At 45.2% G+C, this 14,597-nt stretch overlaps 1 pseudogene; it reads right to left on the minus strand.

The window, feature by feature from the left end:
- Window positions 1-8,556: 8,556 nt before the first annotated feature.
- Window positions 8,557-10,900, minus strand: LOC124689144 (annotated as a pseudogene).
- Between the last annotated feature and the right edge of the window lie 3,697 nt (window positions 10,901-14,597).

Raw genomic sequence — 14,597 nt, forward strand, 5'->3', positions numbered from 1 at the left:
TAAGCGATGAGGGGGCAGCTATTTATGGCCGCTCGGGACGGTGGGGAAGGAATACCGTGCCGTGACGGTTCCGTCTGTTTGATGGGTACGTCTCGTGCTTGTCTCCACCTCGCGAGCTACGCCAAGGATCCGACGGGCGCGGAGGGTTCGAGAAGGATCAATAAAGCCGACTCTTTTTTTTTTAACACATAAGGCCACGGAGGATCTGGAAGCTTCATTAATCGGTGGGAACATTACAAAAAGAACCTTGGCTTTGAAAAAAATAGCACAAGAGTCCAGAAATCTTACAAAAAGGAACCCAGAAAGATAAAAAAGAAAGCAATTGGGTCCTTCTTCTCCACCGTGTCGACTAGATCTTGGGCCATGGTCGCTGGCGGCGACACCGGGGACTACGCCACTTGGTTCGTCGCAGGATGGATCACCACGCCAAGATCAAAGATCTTCCCCTTCAACACTTGGGCTTGTAGGAAGTAGATACTCCCCGGAGCTGGATCCTCCGAGGTGCGGAGAGGCCCCCTTGGCCAAAAAAAAAAGCGGCGGCTGAAGGCGCCGGCGCTTGATGTCTTCCGCTGAACGAGAGCTTCCAACGCAGTGAGCACCGCACGCTCACTCATGTGCCTCTTGTCTCCAGATCGACGAGCACTGGGCATGTCACCCTCATGTCTGTCTCCATGACCACAAGGAGGGGATAGAACAACCCAAGACCTCACCACACCCAGAGCCAGAGAGAAGAACCTGGACCTATGCTCCGCCGGGGAGAGCCCACAGCTTAGCTTCTCCTCCTCGCCTCCACGGCCGGCCAGAAGAAGCTCCACCGCGCGCCGCAGAAAGCATCGCCCCTCCCCCTCGCCTCCATGGCTGGCCAGGGGGGCTCCGCTTCACAGCTCCTCAGTAGCAACAACATCTCCGCGACAACTACCTTATTATCGGAGACAGTGGCTCTCTCCTCGCTCGTACGCTCCGACCACCGGAGACATAGTTGGAGGAAAAAGAACCCTAATCCCCAGATCTTGTCGCCTAGATATGAGGCACAACTCCAAGACGCCACTAGGGGACGAAAGCAAAGAGAAGATCCTACATATATACAACCGGCGCTAACTCCTCTCCATCTTCGGTCGGCTACTCCGGCGGAGAGGAGGAAGGAGTAGCCCGGAGAAGAAAAGGAAGGGAGCAACTACTGTAGCGGCTTGAGAGCAGGTTGGGGGGAAAATGAGCCCTTTTTCCAATAATGCCGACTCAGTCTACGATTTGAAATTGTCTTTAGGCATGTGCAATGGTTGATAAGATTGTTTTATCTTAGTTCAGCCACGTAAGCTAGATATAACAATAAAACATGATCTACAATAGGTTGTTTTTTAGTCTTATCTTTCGTAACGAGACATCCTAAATTTATGGTGAGAGAGATTGTGCTAAGAGATCATCTCTTAGCTAAGAGAAGGCAAAGTCTTTTTTTCATCTTTCTCTTTCCTCCACCTCAGCGTTTATCCTACGTGGCACTGCTAAGATATCACCATTGTATATGCCCTTATATTTCTCTTGCGATGAAATTTCCTTCGATGGCTGTCAACCAAAAGAAATTACAAATGGACCTTTGAACCACCTAAAGCCGAAGGCGCGCCGCCATCCTCATCCCTCCATTACCGGAGATGCGTAAAGGTTATCGTAGTAGCGCTTGCGTAGTAGACAGATAGGAAGTCGTCGTGCTAAGACCCTAAAGAACCATCAAAATCATCAGACCAAACCGGATCGCACCGGAGAACCGGTTTGTGCCGGATTTGCCTACGTTAACCATCTAAACCCAAAGCCGTCGAACATACGCATCTCGCAGATCGTTGCTAGGGCACGACATAGGTGGGGACACAATGTTCAGCGGAGGCTCAATGCTCTGGCGCCGAGGCTACAATGGACATGGACGGCCCTAGCTCCGAGGGGTTGTCGGAGGCTGGGAGCAACGACAGAAGGAACCACCAGTATTAGGGAGGAGAAGGGATGAGTGCCAAGCGGTGCGATATCGCGACCGCGACGGTGAGTTGCACCGTTCCATCTTCTCGGTGTCCGTCCAATTTGCGAAAACAATTCCGCACGTGATAATCACTAGATGTAGGGGATCACTATAGGACAATTCAATAAGTATTTGAGTGTCGAACCCACGAGTAGCTAAAGGTAAATTATCTATTCTCTGAAGTCATATAACCCACTTATATGACCCTTCATGAAAAGCAATGGATTGGAGTTTGTGTAAAGTGGTTTGTACTAGGAACTTGAATAGTGAAAAGTACTAAAAATAATTGTAGGAAGTAAAACTAGTGCAAATAAAGTAAAAGATGTGAGGTGAAGTGGAGTAAGGTGAAGTAACTCAAGGGAATATTGTTCAGGCAAATTATTGTTTCATTTGTGTGGTTAAAACAATTAGTGAAGCTAAGTCGATAGTCTTTTTAGTGTTTCTTCTAGAGATGAGCCATAGATATGAACAAATACACCACTAGTAATTGATCCTAACGTCATAGGTATTAGCAAAGAAAGGAATTATTAAGACATAAAAAGTCCAACCATCGCTGTAAATTTAAAGGTCCCCATAGTTATACACCCGTTGATTAACCATGCATTAATATAACATAATGTAAAAACAGTAGACATGGTTTCTATCAATCTTCATATGTCCCTCTTCCTATCATCATGCAACGGTGGCAACTTCATTTCATTTCCCAATATATGTGTGCACTCATATATCAGTACAAGAGATCATCATAGAAGATAATAAATATGTATATGCAACCATCAACAAATTATCTCACAATTACCAAAAACAAGTCACTACTCGAACAAAGGCATAGACGTACAATACTTCATGGGAAAAAGCTAGATTGTATCACACATCATGTTTGCCAAGAGATTTCAAAGGGTAGATGAAGATGGTGCTAAGGGTGTTGATGAAGATGCTACTAATGATGAGCTCGTCAGAGGGGGTGGAGTCCACCGTAGGAGATTATGGCAGCGTTTCCCCCCTCGAAAAAACCCAGGTCCATTTGATTACGAGTTGTGGATGGCATCACTAGGAGTTGGTGGGGCATCCGGTGCGGGTGCGACGGGAGTGACACCACATCGCCTATTTCATTGAGTGCTACCATACGATCCATGATGAAGATACCCATGAAAATTGGATCTCATAGAAGAGTGGTGGACATGGTGGGGCAACACCGAAAATGGTGGACATCGTTGAATTATGTGATGAACTATGTGAATTTGTGGATGAACTTCGAGTGTTTGTGATAACTATGTATATTTGTGAGTTGATTTGTGGAAGCTGATGATAAACTATTTGTGCAATAATTACGAACTATTTGTGAAATGTTATATTTATTATTGTTTGGATTTTATTTGAAATCATTTAGATATGAGATTCATCCATATGTTTGCAAATCTGGAATATACATCACCATACCTAGATGGTGATGTAAAATATATTGTCTCCTTGGAGTACTTTCAGAGAAAAGATGTTGTACTATTTTACATCATCTAACTTTTTGAGAGAAAAAATAGGAAAAAGAACAACAACATCTCTTGGAGACGCTCTAAATGGCTTTTTTATTTGCTAAAAACGGAGATATTTGATCACTTGCCACATTCTTTTTGCAATTTAGGCCTAGTTTGGCAACAAAGTTTTTCTGAAACTAAAGTATTACAAAACTGAAGTATTTTTTGCGCATAGTGGAAAATACTGCAGTTTCTTGATACTATAGTATTTTTCAGTTTTAACATAAATATCAAGGCGTTTGGGAAGTGCTATTTTACCATCCCTTTGACCATGTTGGATGTAAAAAATTTGTTGACATATCGATGCGTGCATGGCTATTGCATGCATGGTTGTTGGGATCTGCACTGATTGCACTGGATTCATGCACAAAACTATGAAAACAAGAGACCAGTTCATACGGAGATACTGTGGACTGCCAGCCTCCTTAATCGATGTATGCCTATATGGACACCTTGACCGATAATGTTACGGAAAAGTCCCACTTCTCCGTCCTACCTGCGGCAACGAGCGCCGCCACCAAAGTCCCGCACAGGTCGGATGCAAGGAGATCAAGCTCTTCTACACAAACTTCCTAGCCGCGGCCGCCGGACCAAACCAACGAAAATAGATAATGGGAAGTACAATTGTACACACAAGCATGGTTATGGTAGCTATCTTCACCATCCATTGCTTTGAGATCCGGAGAACATGTTGTGCTATTTTTTCCATTTCATCTTTTTCCTGCATTTTCATAGGTAACAAAAGAGCAGAGCACACAGTAGCGATAAGACATAAAGGCATAAAATTCCTTTCCCAACAGGGCTACACACTAACGCTCACGTAGACTCTGAGCTATGTCTGTAGCCTTTTTCTTCCCTGGTGTGCTTCGTCTTCCTCTCCATCGAGACCCTGCTCCTATTGCTGCTCTCAACCTCGCCTCTTCATCTGCTACTCCTTGACCTTCCGCTCACCGTGAGTGGCATCGGTAAGAGCCGGAACCAGAGCCAAGCTCTCATGTCTCCTCGGCGGCAGTCGCAACCACCGCCTTGACCTTCTGTGCGGCCCGGGTGGGCTTTCTCCTGCACACGCTTCCTAATAGCATCCTCTGGCTCAACCTCATTCTCCAGACTCCGCCTCGCCTACCTCGCGTTCCTCCGCGAAACACCCACGAGCGCCACTGCGTGACGCATACGCCTCGGAGGCGTCCCCTCCATCTTCGTGCTCGCGCCGGCGGCACGGCAAAGTGGATGGGTGGCGGAGTAACTGCATCCCAAAGTAGCCGCGCCGGCGGCACGGCAGAGAGGACGGGTGGAGAAGTAGCTGCACGGCGGAGCACAAGCAGCATAGAAGTAGCTGCACGGCGGAGCAAGGTCAGGGGCGGACAGAAAAGCTGGCTCTTTGCCGGCGGCCAGAGGGAGGATTTCGTTGGAGGAAGCTCCCTGTCGGCCATCTGATTTGGATAGGTACAGAATCTCTACCTAGCAGTAGGGTCCTAGCATGGACCGGTGGCTGCAGGTCACGCCGAGCAAAGAACAGAGAAAAGCAAAAATGACGTGACAGATAAAATGAGTGCCGGAACAGAATGGAAAAACAAAAAACCAAACTGTCATAAGTAGCGCGGATCTCGAGTATGACGTGGACGGTACAGATTGCATCAATACCCATGCTTGTGTGTACAAAATCCACACTCAAAAGTGCATGCTCCACAGATTAATTTATGTGCCGCATGCAAACCAGACCATCCTGTCGCACATATTATGTGGCGCATATTATAATATGCGCCACAGAAATACACATTTATGTGGCGCATGTTGATATGAACCATAAAATTACACAATTCTGTAATACACAGAAATACACATTTTATGTGGCGCGTATTGCTATATGGGCCATATTTTTTGGATTTTTAACTTCTAGATTTTCTATAAAAAAAAATAGTTTCTAATTTTTTTAGAATGTTTAGAATCTTCTCCAATTTTTGAACTTCTAGGATTTTTTTATTTTTTTATTTCTAAAAATAGTTTTTAAATATTTTGTATTTTCTAGATTTTATTCAATTTTAAAAATTTTAGATTAGTTTGAAATTTTAGAATTTTTTATATTCCTCTCTAATTTTTGAATTTTAAGGATTTTATTGATATTTTTTAAAACAATTATTTTTAATTTTTTAAGAATTTCTCAAAATTTTAAAATTTATAAAATGATTTAATTTTTTTACATGTTTCTGAAATTTTAATTTTTTTTGGATTTTTTTGAATTTTTTGGGTTAAGAGGGTTGATATGATAGTAATATCAATTACAACTTTAGTAGCATAAAGGTAGCTCAATTAAATAGAACTCAAAAATTAAGCATACTAGATGATACCCCGCACATTGTTGCAGGAAAAATATTAAAATTATTATTTCATTGCGTAAATGAATCCTCCCAATTAATTGGAATTTTTTAAATAAATTGTTTTTGACTGTGATTGCCTGCACAAAAAGGGTTTTTGTCATAGAAAAACATAAATGTACGAATTCTTATGGGTGAAATGAAGAAGAAAACTAATAAGATACATGACAGTAATGGGTAGAACTTAGGTGACACCTATGAAATGATATCAGTACATGCCGCGAATGATATGAAGCATATATTTTGAGGAAGAAAAAAAAATAGGTGGAGTAAAGAATTGTACACTTCAAACGAACCTCACATACTTCCATAATCGTGTCCACATATCTTTAGGTAACTATATTGAGATAATAGAAAATAGGAATATGTAGATCTTCACAGACTGTTCATGAGGGTGTGCAGAGAACTGTGATGAGACAATACAAAGTTGGGATGTGTGTAGATCATTAGAAATTTTTATCTCGGTTGTCTCATTTCTTTCTATTCCAGTGCAATCACTATACCCTGTTTGTTTTGCGACAATACTGATCTGAAAAAACAATCAGTGCAACAGTCTCCAGCATTAAATGTTAGAAGTCGTTTGATATCCATCATTTGAGCTTGGAATCCTAAAATTTATTTTAGAATTTCATAGGTGGGTTGTTTAGTTGCCACAAAATTGAGCCGTCATTTTATTTAGGAAATCCAGCAAAATGACGCCATGGGTAAACACAATTCCAAACTGACACCTATCATTTGCGTTTCTCTATGGAAGCCATTTACAAATTCAATATTGAATTCTGTTATCATTTGCAATTCCTGTGGCAACCAAACAAGTGTCCATTTCTAGAATTACAATGTAAATGAAATGAATACATGTATTCATTTCAGAATGCTACAAACGAAATGAAAGCCTGGCTTCCAAACGACTTCTTAGATGTTTCAAGTATTACCTTGCGCTATAAAAATATCAGAGATTAAGCATTTCGAGAAAAGATCCAATTCAATCACCACATCAATAAATTTTAGATATTGCTCTGAAGACTGCAGCATGTGTCCCGCTCCAATCTGTCACTGGTAGAAAGGACAACCACATAGGAATTTGGTAAGGTCTTCAAGATAACTCGAGCTGTGAACATGGTGGAAATTTGAGTAGACAACTTGCACTAACAAACGAAGACTGATGAAGAGAAAGTCCAAGCTCATTAACGCATATGAACCAGAATGCAGGAACATAAATCTAAGGTGAAAGTTCATCCAAATTCTGCTAGCCAATAGTGATATCCATTCAGATGACATGTTGCCAACCCGAACTGAAGGAAAGAGAAAATAAAAACCTTGGAGATGTGTCCAGCAATTACAAGTGTCTGCCATTAAGTGGCTACAAGATCACACCCACCAGCACTCCAACAACACAACTCTCAACCCAACTATTCATGGAGGCTCAAACAGCATTTTCACGCTAGCCAAAGTGCCACACGCCACTGTAGTTCCAACTCCTTGTCCATTTCAATGATACTATCTAGATCAGGAAGCAACCCCTCAAAGGTCCGGCTATTGTGCTCCAGCTATACAAGTTAAACCCACAGACTGAACATGGCATCGAAGTTGCCACCAATTTGGAGTCATCATAATAAGACCATCTTTCACAATGCCAAGTATTCTCTCTATCTTTTTCGATCCTTTTGGTGTATGCAACCATATTTTATTATAATTAATGTGTATGCATAATATGGCATCCCTCCTACCTATTTCCCTCAAAGAACATGGCTATTGGTAATAGAAAATTGGCTACTTAGTTAGTAGTCAGTAACATCATACCGAATGATCTGTGGAGTCCTTTTGTCATTTGACATTTGCACAAAAAATGGTTTTACCTTTACAATCCTTTCAAGCTATCTCAGATGCAAGATTATCCACATCACCTCATCATCACTCACTGTTAAACAACCCCTTGAATATAAAGCTCCATATTGTGGGCATTTACACAATCTTGTCCATGCGCTGATTCGGTTGACCTTCTCAGCGCTGGTCTCAACCAGAAACTCTGTATTTTTCTCGTGCTCATTTCTACACTAATCCTTTGATGAAGCGTATCAGTAGACTCTGTCAGGCCTGCACAACCATACTGATAACTGATTCATCACTCAGTGCATCCTTCAGGCTGTTGCTTACAAAAGCGCGATTGACAGGACCAGTGTAGATGGCAAAGCATAAATTCATAATACAAGAAAATACATGGTGCACTTAAGTTATCCTGTTTGGTACAAATAATTGATTAGCATACTTGAATGTCACTTCATTTGGAGGGCACTTGTTTCTAAGCATTTCAGCTACAATCTCCTCTGCTTCCCTCCATCATTCAGTTTTTTTTTGGTTCTGTTTGGATTTCTAGATTCTACTTCCCTTTTGGATTGTATACAAACCATATTATATTACAATTAATGTGTATACAAAATATGGCGTCTCCCTATTTTCGAAAAAGAACATGGCTATTGGTGGTCAACAATATAGAAAGTTGGCTGCTTAGTACTCAGTAACATCATGCAGAATATTTTGTGGAATTCCTTTAGTGGTTTGAACATTTGCTCAAAAAATAGTTTTACCTTTACAATCTCTTCAAGCTATCTCGGGTGCAAGATTATGCACATCTTCTGATCACCTCTCAGAGTTAAACAAACCCTTGAATATAAAGCTCCATCCTGTGGGCATTTACACAATCTTGTCCATTCATTTCCTAAGGGATTTTGAGTACAAACTCAACCAACCCCTATCAGAATACCGAGTGTCACCACTTTTGGTTCACCTACTCAGAGCTGGTCTCAACCATAAACTCTGGCATTGTCCTCTTGCTCATTTATACACTAATCCTCTTATGGACGCACCCTTAGTAAGCTGTGTCAGGACTGCACAACCATACTGATTCATAACTCGGGCATCCTTCAGACTGTTGCATACAATAGCGCCATTGACAGGGCCAGTGTAGATGGCAAAGCATAAATTCATAATGTGGCACTCAAGTTATCCTGTTTGGTATAAATAATTGATTAGCATACTTGAATGTCACTTCATTTGGAGGACACTTGTTTCTAAGCATTTCAGCTACAATCTCCTCTGCTTCCCTCCATCGCTGAGCTTTACACAAACCCTTCAATGTAGAGTTATAGGAAATGGTATCGAGGCTTGCATGACATTGTGCTTAATAACTTGAGGGCATCATCCGAGCGGCCTTGTTCCGAAAATCCATTGATAAGGGCATTGTATGTGAAAATGTCTGGTGTACTTCCGTACTTTGGCATTTGCTCAAAAACCTCAATTGCACGATCAACAAGCCCTTTCCGGCACAAGGAATTCACTAGAATATTGAATGTGACTTCATTTGGGGGGCAATCCTTTGTAGCCATGTTAGATATAAGCTCCCCAACATCCTCCCAGCGCGCAGCTCCACACAAACCCTTGAGCACGGCATTATAGCCAAAGATGTCAGGTTTACATGGCATGCTTTGAAACAACTCAATGGCAGATTCCACAAGCCCGTGTTCAGAAAATCCATTAATAAGGCTACTGTATGTGACAACATCAGGTGTACATCCGTAGTTTGGCATCTGCTCAAACAAATCAATTGCGTAGTTTACCTGACCATTCTGGCACAGCGAATCAATGATTATATTAAAGGTCATTTCAATCAGAGGGCAGTTCTCCCTAAGCATCCGAGCTATGAGCTCCTCAACATCGTACCATCGCTCAGCTCTACACAAGCCCTTCAAAGCGGCGTTAAAGCTAATGGTATCAGGATTGCACGGCATGCTGTTTAGCAACTTGAGCGCATCATCCACGCGCCCTTGTTCTGAGTAGCAGTAGATCAACGTGTTGTAAATGACAGCATCAGGTCTGCATCCATACTTGTGCATTTGATGGAGAACTTCCACCGCACAATCAACCAGCCCATCTTGGCACAAGCAGCTGGTTAGCATGCTAAATGTGGCTTCATTCGGCAGGCAATCTTTCCTAACCATCTCGACGATGAGGTCCCCGACATCCTCCCATCGTTCAGCAATGCATAGACCCTTCATTGCAGCATTGTAGCAGACGGTGTTGGGCCTGCATAACATGGTCTTTACTAGCTCGACGGCGTCGTCCACTCGCCCTTGCTCCGAAAACCCGTTCACTAGTGTGCTATAGATGACAACGTCAGGCGTGCACCCGTACCTGGGCATTCGGTCGAGAAGCTGCACGGCGCGGTCGAGCAACCCATTTTGGCAGAACGAGCGGATCTGGGTAGCGAATGTGACTTCGTTGGGATGGCAATTGTTCCTGATCATCTCCTCCATGAGCTCGTCGGCGTCCTCCCACTGCTTGGCGCCACAGAGGCCCTTCAAGACGGTGTTGTAGGTGTAGGTATCGGGCGCCACGGGCATGGACGCGATGAGGTCGAGCGCGTCGGCGAGCCTGCCGGAGCGGCAGTACCCGTTGATGAGCGCGGTGTAGGTGACGACGTTGGCGGCGCCGCAGGCCTTGGCCGCCTCGAGCACGCGCTCCGCGTCCGCTAGCCGGCCCTCGCGGCAGTACCCGGCGACGAGGGTGTTGTGGGAGACCGCGTCCGCCGCGCCAGACGCCTTGAGCGCGTCGAGCACGCGCTCCGCGTCGGCGAGGCGCCGCTCGGCGCAGAGCTTCTTGATGAGGATGTTGCAGGCGATGACGGGCGGCGGCTCCGAGGAGGGCATGGAAGCGAGGAGGCGGAGCGCCGCGTCGAGGTCCCCGAGCTGGACGAGGCGGCGGAGCGTCTGGCCGGGGCGGGCCGAGGCGGTCGGGCTGACCCATATGGAGTTGGCCGCGCCATTATCTGGTGGGTTCCTGCTGCGATTCAGCCACCTGGAGGCGGCCGCGGCGGCGAAGCGGGTGCGCCGCCGGTGGGTTCTGGGTGGATTGGGAGGGGCCGGGAAAGGGAAAGGCTGGTGGGTAGAGGCGGCGGCGAGTAGCGGCGAGGAGAGGGGGAAGGCGGCGGCGGCGGCCATTTCGGCGGCGGGACCTCCGGCCGCAAGCGAGAAAGATGGATGAGGCCGTGATTTGATATCTCGAAGAGCATTGCCAAGTTTTGGATTGCCAAACTGGTCTTAGCCGCGGGATTTGACAATTTGCAACATTTTTTTTAATAAAATAATTATTTACACAAGATCTGGTAAATAATTAACTTGCAAAAAAAAATGTGGCAAGTGATCAGATATCTCCGTTTTAGCAATAGAAAAGTCCTTAGAACATCTTCAAGAGATGATATCTAATAGAGAAACAACCTGATGTTCCGTAATCTCTCATGTTTAGCTCCAATTTATTAATATGAGTAGCATGTCATGGATGTTTGCTTGCATTGGTTTATTCATAAGTAGGTATGACATTGTGGTATCCTCCTCTGAACAATTCATTTGAATTGACTTGGCACATGCTCACGCATGCATATGACAGAGTTCTTGTATCACTTTTATGCCTCAGTTAATTTATTTTGCCGCAAGCATGATTATGACAGTTACTGCTCTCTTGATTTGTCGCTCCCTAGTCTATTGCTAGCCTTCACTTGTACTGAGCGGGAACGATGCTCGTGCTTCCAAACCCCTGAAAACCAAGTTGTTCCAAAGTGTCCACCATAAATACCTATGCATGGCGTTTCAAACCATTCCAAGTAAATTCTCATGCGCTACCTTTAAACCTTCAAAATGCTTCTCAATTTGTGTTAATGTTTTATAGCTCATGAGGAAGTATGTGGTGTTTATCTTTCAACCTTGTCATTTACTTTTGACGGACTTTCATAATGGACTAGTGGCACATCCGCTTATCCAATAATTTTGCAAAAAGAGTCGGCAATCGGGTTCCCAGCCCCGATTAATCAAACTTCATTAATAATTCTCTTCACATGTTTTGCTCTGATTCATCAGTAAGCAACTTAATTTTGCAAATAGACACTCCTCCATGGTATGAGATTGATGGAAGGCACCCGAGAATTCGGTTAGCCATGGCTTGTGTAAGCAAAGGTTGGGGGGAGTGTCGCTCATAATAAAACTAAAATACGTGTGTAAACAAAAGAGAAGAGAGATGATCTACCTTGCTGGTGGAGATAACGTCCTTCATGGGAGACGCTCTTGAAAGTCTGGTTGGCGAGGTAGTTGGTGTACCCATTACCATTCGTTGACAACAACAAACACCTCTCAAAATAATTTTACTCCTGTTTTAAAAATGAAAAGCTCTAACGCATGTTAATCCCTGCTTCCCTCTGCGAAGGGTCAATCTTCTACTTTTATGTTGTGTCTCCATCCTTTCTTTGAGCACTTTCTTGAGAGCACAACTGTCATTCTTATTATAATATGCTTGTCTCAAAATATGATTGATTGTGGTATAACTTTGATGCTTTTATCTTTGACAATCACTATTTCTACTCTTTCTATGAACTTCAGAGGTGCCTGAGCATTTATGTTTTGCTGATCAAATATGGGCAAGCGAGATACCACTTTATCATATCCTTTTATGAACATTGCAATCCTGCTTATAGACATGATTCATGATGCTTATTATTAATTGTTGGCACCTTTCCATGATTGACATAGATATTAGATGATCTTATTTGCATGCACCTTATTATGAACTTGTTGACTGCCAAAACCCACCGGCGGGCAGCGGCCTTGTCAACACTGTAGAGCCGGGGGGAGCCTAGAGCTGCGGCTGGCTGAGACCCCTCCGAGCGACGGCCCGCAATGCTCTTCTGGCCACACGCGGCGTTGCGAAGTGCAAGGGCGTGCCACCGACCTATACCCGGTCGTGGAAGGTGATGAGATTGCCTCGCTTAGTTTCTGCGCAGGCATACATGTAAACGTTAAATACGAGCCTCGATCGGCTCTCGAGGTTATCCCGTGAATCGGCTCAAAGAGCCGATCCACCCATGATCCGTACGGGGTGTACGAATACTTGGTGGTCCTGCTTGATCAAGATGAAGCTAATGAGATCTACGACGATTTAGGGTTTTCACCACATAATCGGATCATCCTACTCCGAGGTTGGGCCGGATGGCCACGCACGGTGCTCGTAAGCCGATCCTAAACAAGGCCGAGAAAACCAACATGAAGTTGATCCTAGGAACATCCCGTTTAGGACTTGCGAACGCCACCCTACGTGCCACAGGATCCTCCCCCTTTGTAAGGCCAAACTATTGCGGATATTAAACTAATCCTTGTAGAACAAGGAGCAATCGTAACGGATCAGATCTACTAAATAATGATCAAGCGGGTGCCGCCCCCACACCCGGGATAGGCGTGAGGACGGCTAGATATGCAAGGGTTGCACTACGTAAGCATGCTTAAACGAAGAACAATGCTAACCCTAACACATCTAATGATAACTACGTTGCTCGCCATCAAAAGCGCTTCGATACGAGCAACGCATGAACAACGTGGGGCTTGTCGTTGCCTAGATCGCAAGATGCGATCTAGGCAGCATGTCGCTACCCGATAGAAACCCTCGAGATGAAGGAGTTGGCGATGCGCCGAGATTGGTTTGTTTTTGGGGTTGAACGTGAGTTGTTGTTTATTCCATAAACCCTAGGTACATATTTATAGTCCAGGGGACTTTCTAATGTGGATGTGCACTAAACCGTGCACGAGATAAACTCTAACTTCTAAATCGATACATAATTTATTCTACTAAGATACACGGGCTAACCAGCCCAACTTCTCCGTGCGAGGCCGCTTCATAGATCTTTCATATGTAATCTTCTAAGCCCATCTTGATCGCGGCCCACCTCCCGATTTAGCCAAAATCTGGTGATAACACATGCCCCCCTGGTTTTGGTAATGGTAATTTCAAAACCACTCGTTTTTTCCCCGGAGGGGTCATATCACGGCAGAAGCGTAAGCTGTCGCAGACATGCCTCATCATGACGACTTGCCTTCCCAACTTCTCCGCACGATTTGACGAGTTTTGGCACCATGTCCTCGAGAACTGCTCGGAAATTAAAAACCCCCACCTCCTTTTATTTAACCGCAGCGAACAGTTCTCTTCTTTTCCCCTTCCGCGGTGGCACTCCAAAAACCCTCCTCTCGCAACCATGTCCTCTTCCTCTTCCTCTTCCTCTTCGTCGGATCCTTCCCACGTGTCCTCTCCAATCCGAGAGTCGACGCCCTCGTGGGGGACGCAAGCGGCGTACGACATCCTTGCCCCGACAAAGTGGGACAAAGAGGACCATGACTCCTCCGTCCGGTCCGAGGATGACAAATCCCGGACCGACGGGGAGAGCGATCTCCGCTTCCTTGCCGGCGAGGAAGCGGTGGTGGAGAGCGAAGACGACCGCCTCTCCTGGGCGGACTTCACCACCTCCGAGGAGGTGAAGGAAGAGGGAGAGGAGGAAGAGGATGAAGACGGCTCCTCCGATGAGCCGCCGGCCAAACGCCGCCACCTCTGGCCCGGGAACTTCAGCGACGTCGACGGTGGACGACGACGCCGACGAAGAGGACGAAGACGACGAGGGTCCTATCGGCGGCCGGCCGGAGCGACGACGACGAGCCGGCGGGGAGTAGCACCGGCGGTGGCGGCGACGGTGACGACGACGACGACGAGGGCGGCAGCGGCCCCTAGATAGGGTCTTAGCATAGGACTAGCGAGTAGCAGACGGGGCAATGTATCCCCCTGGTCTTCTCTTTTGAGGGCAATCGGCTCTTCTCCGTAAGAAATCTG

The sequence above is a fragment of the Lolium rigidum genome, chromosome 2 (assembly GCF_022539505.1).
Source record: "Lolium rigidum isolate FL_2022 chromosome 2, APGP_CSIRO_Lrig_0.1, whole genome shotgun sequence".
NCBI classification, from domain to species: Eukaryota; Viridiplantae; Streptophyta; class Magnoliopsida; order Poales; family Poaceae; genus Lolium; species Lolium rigidum.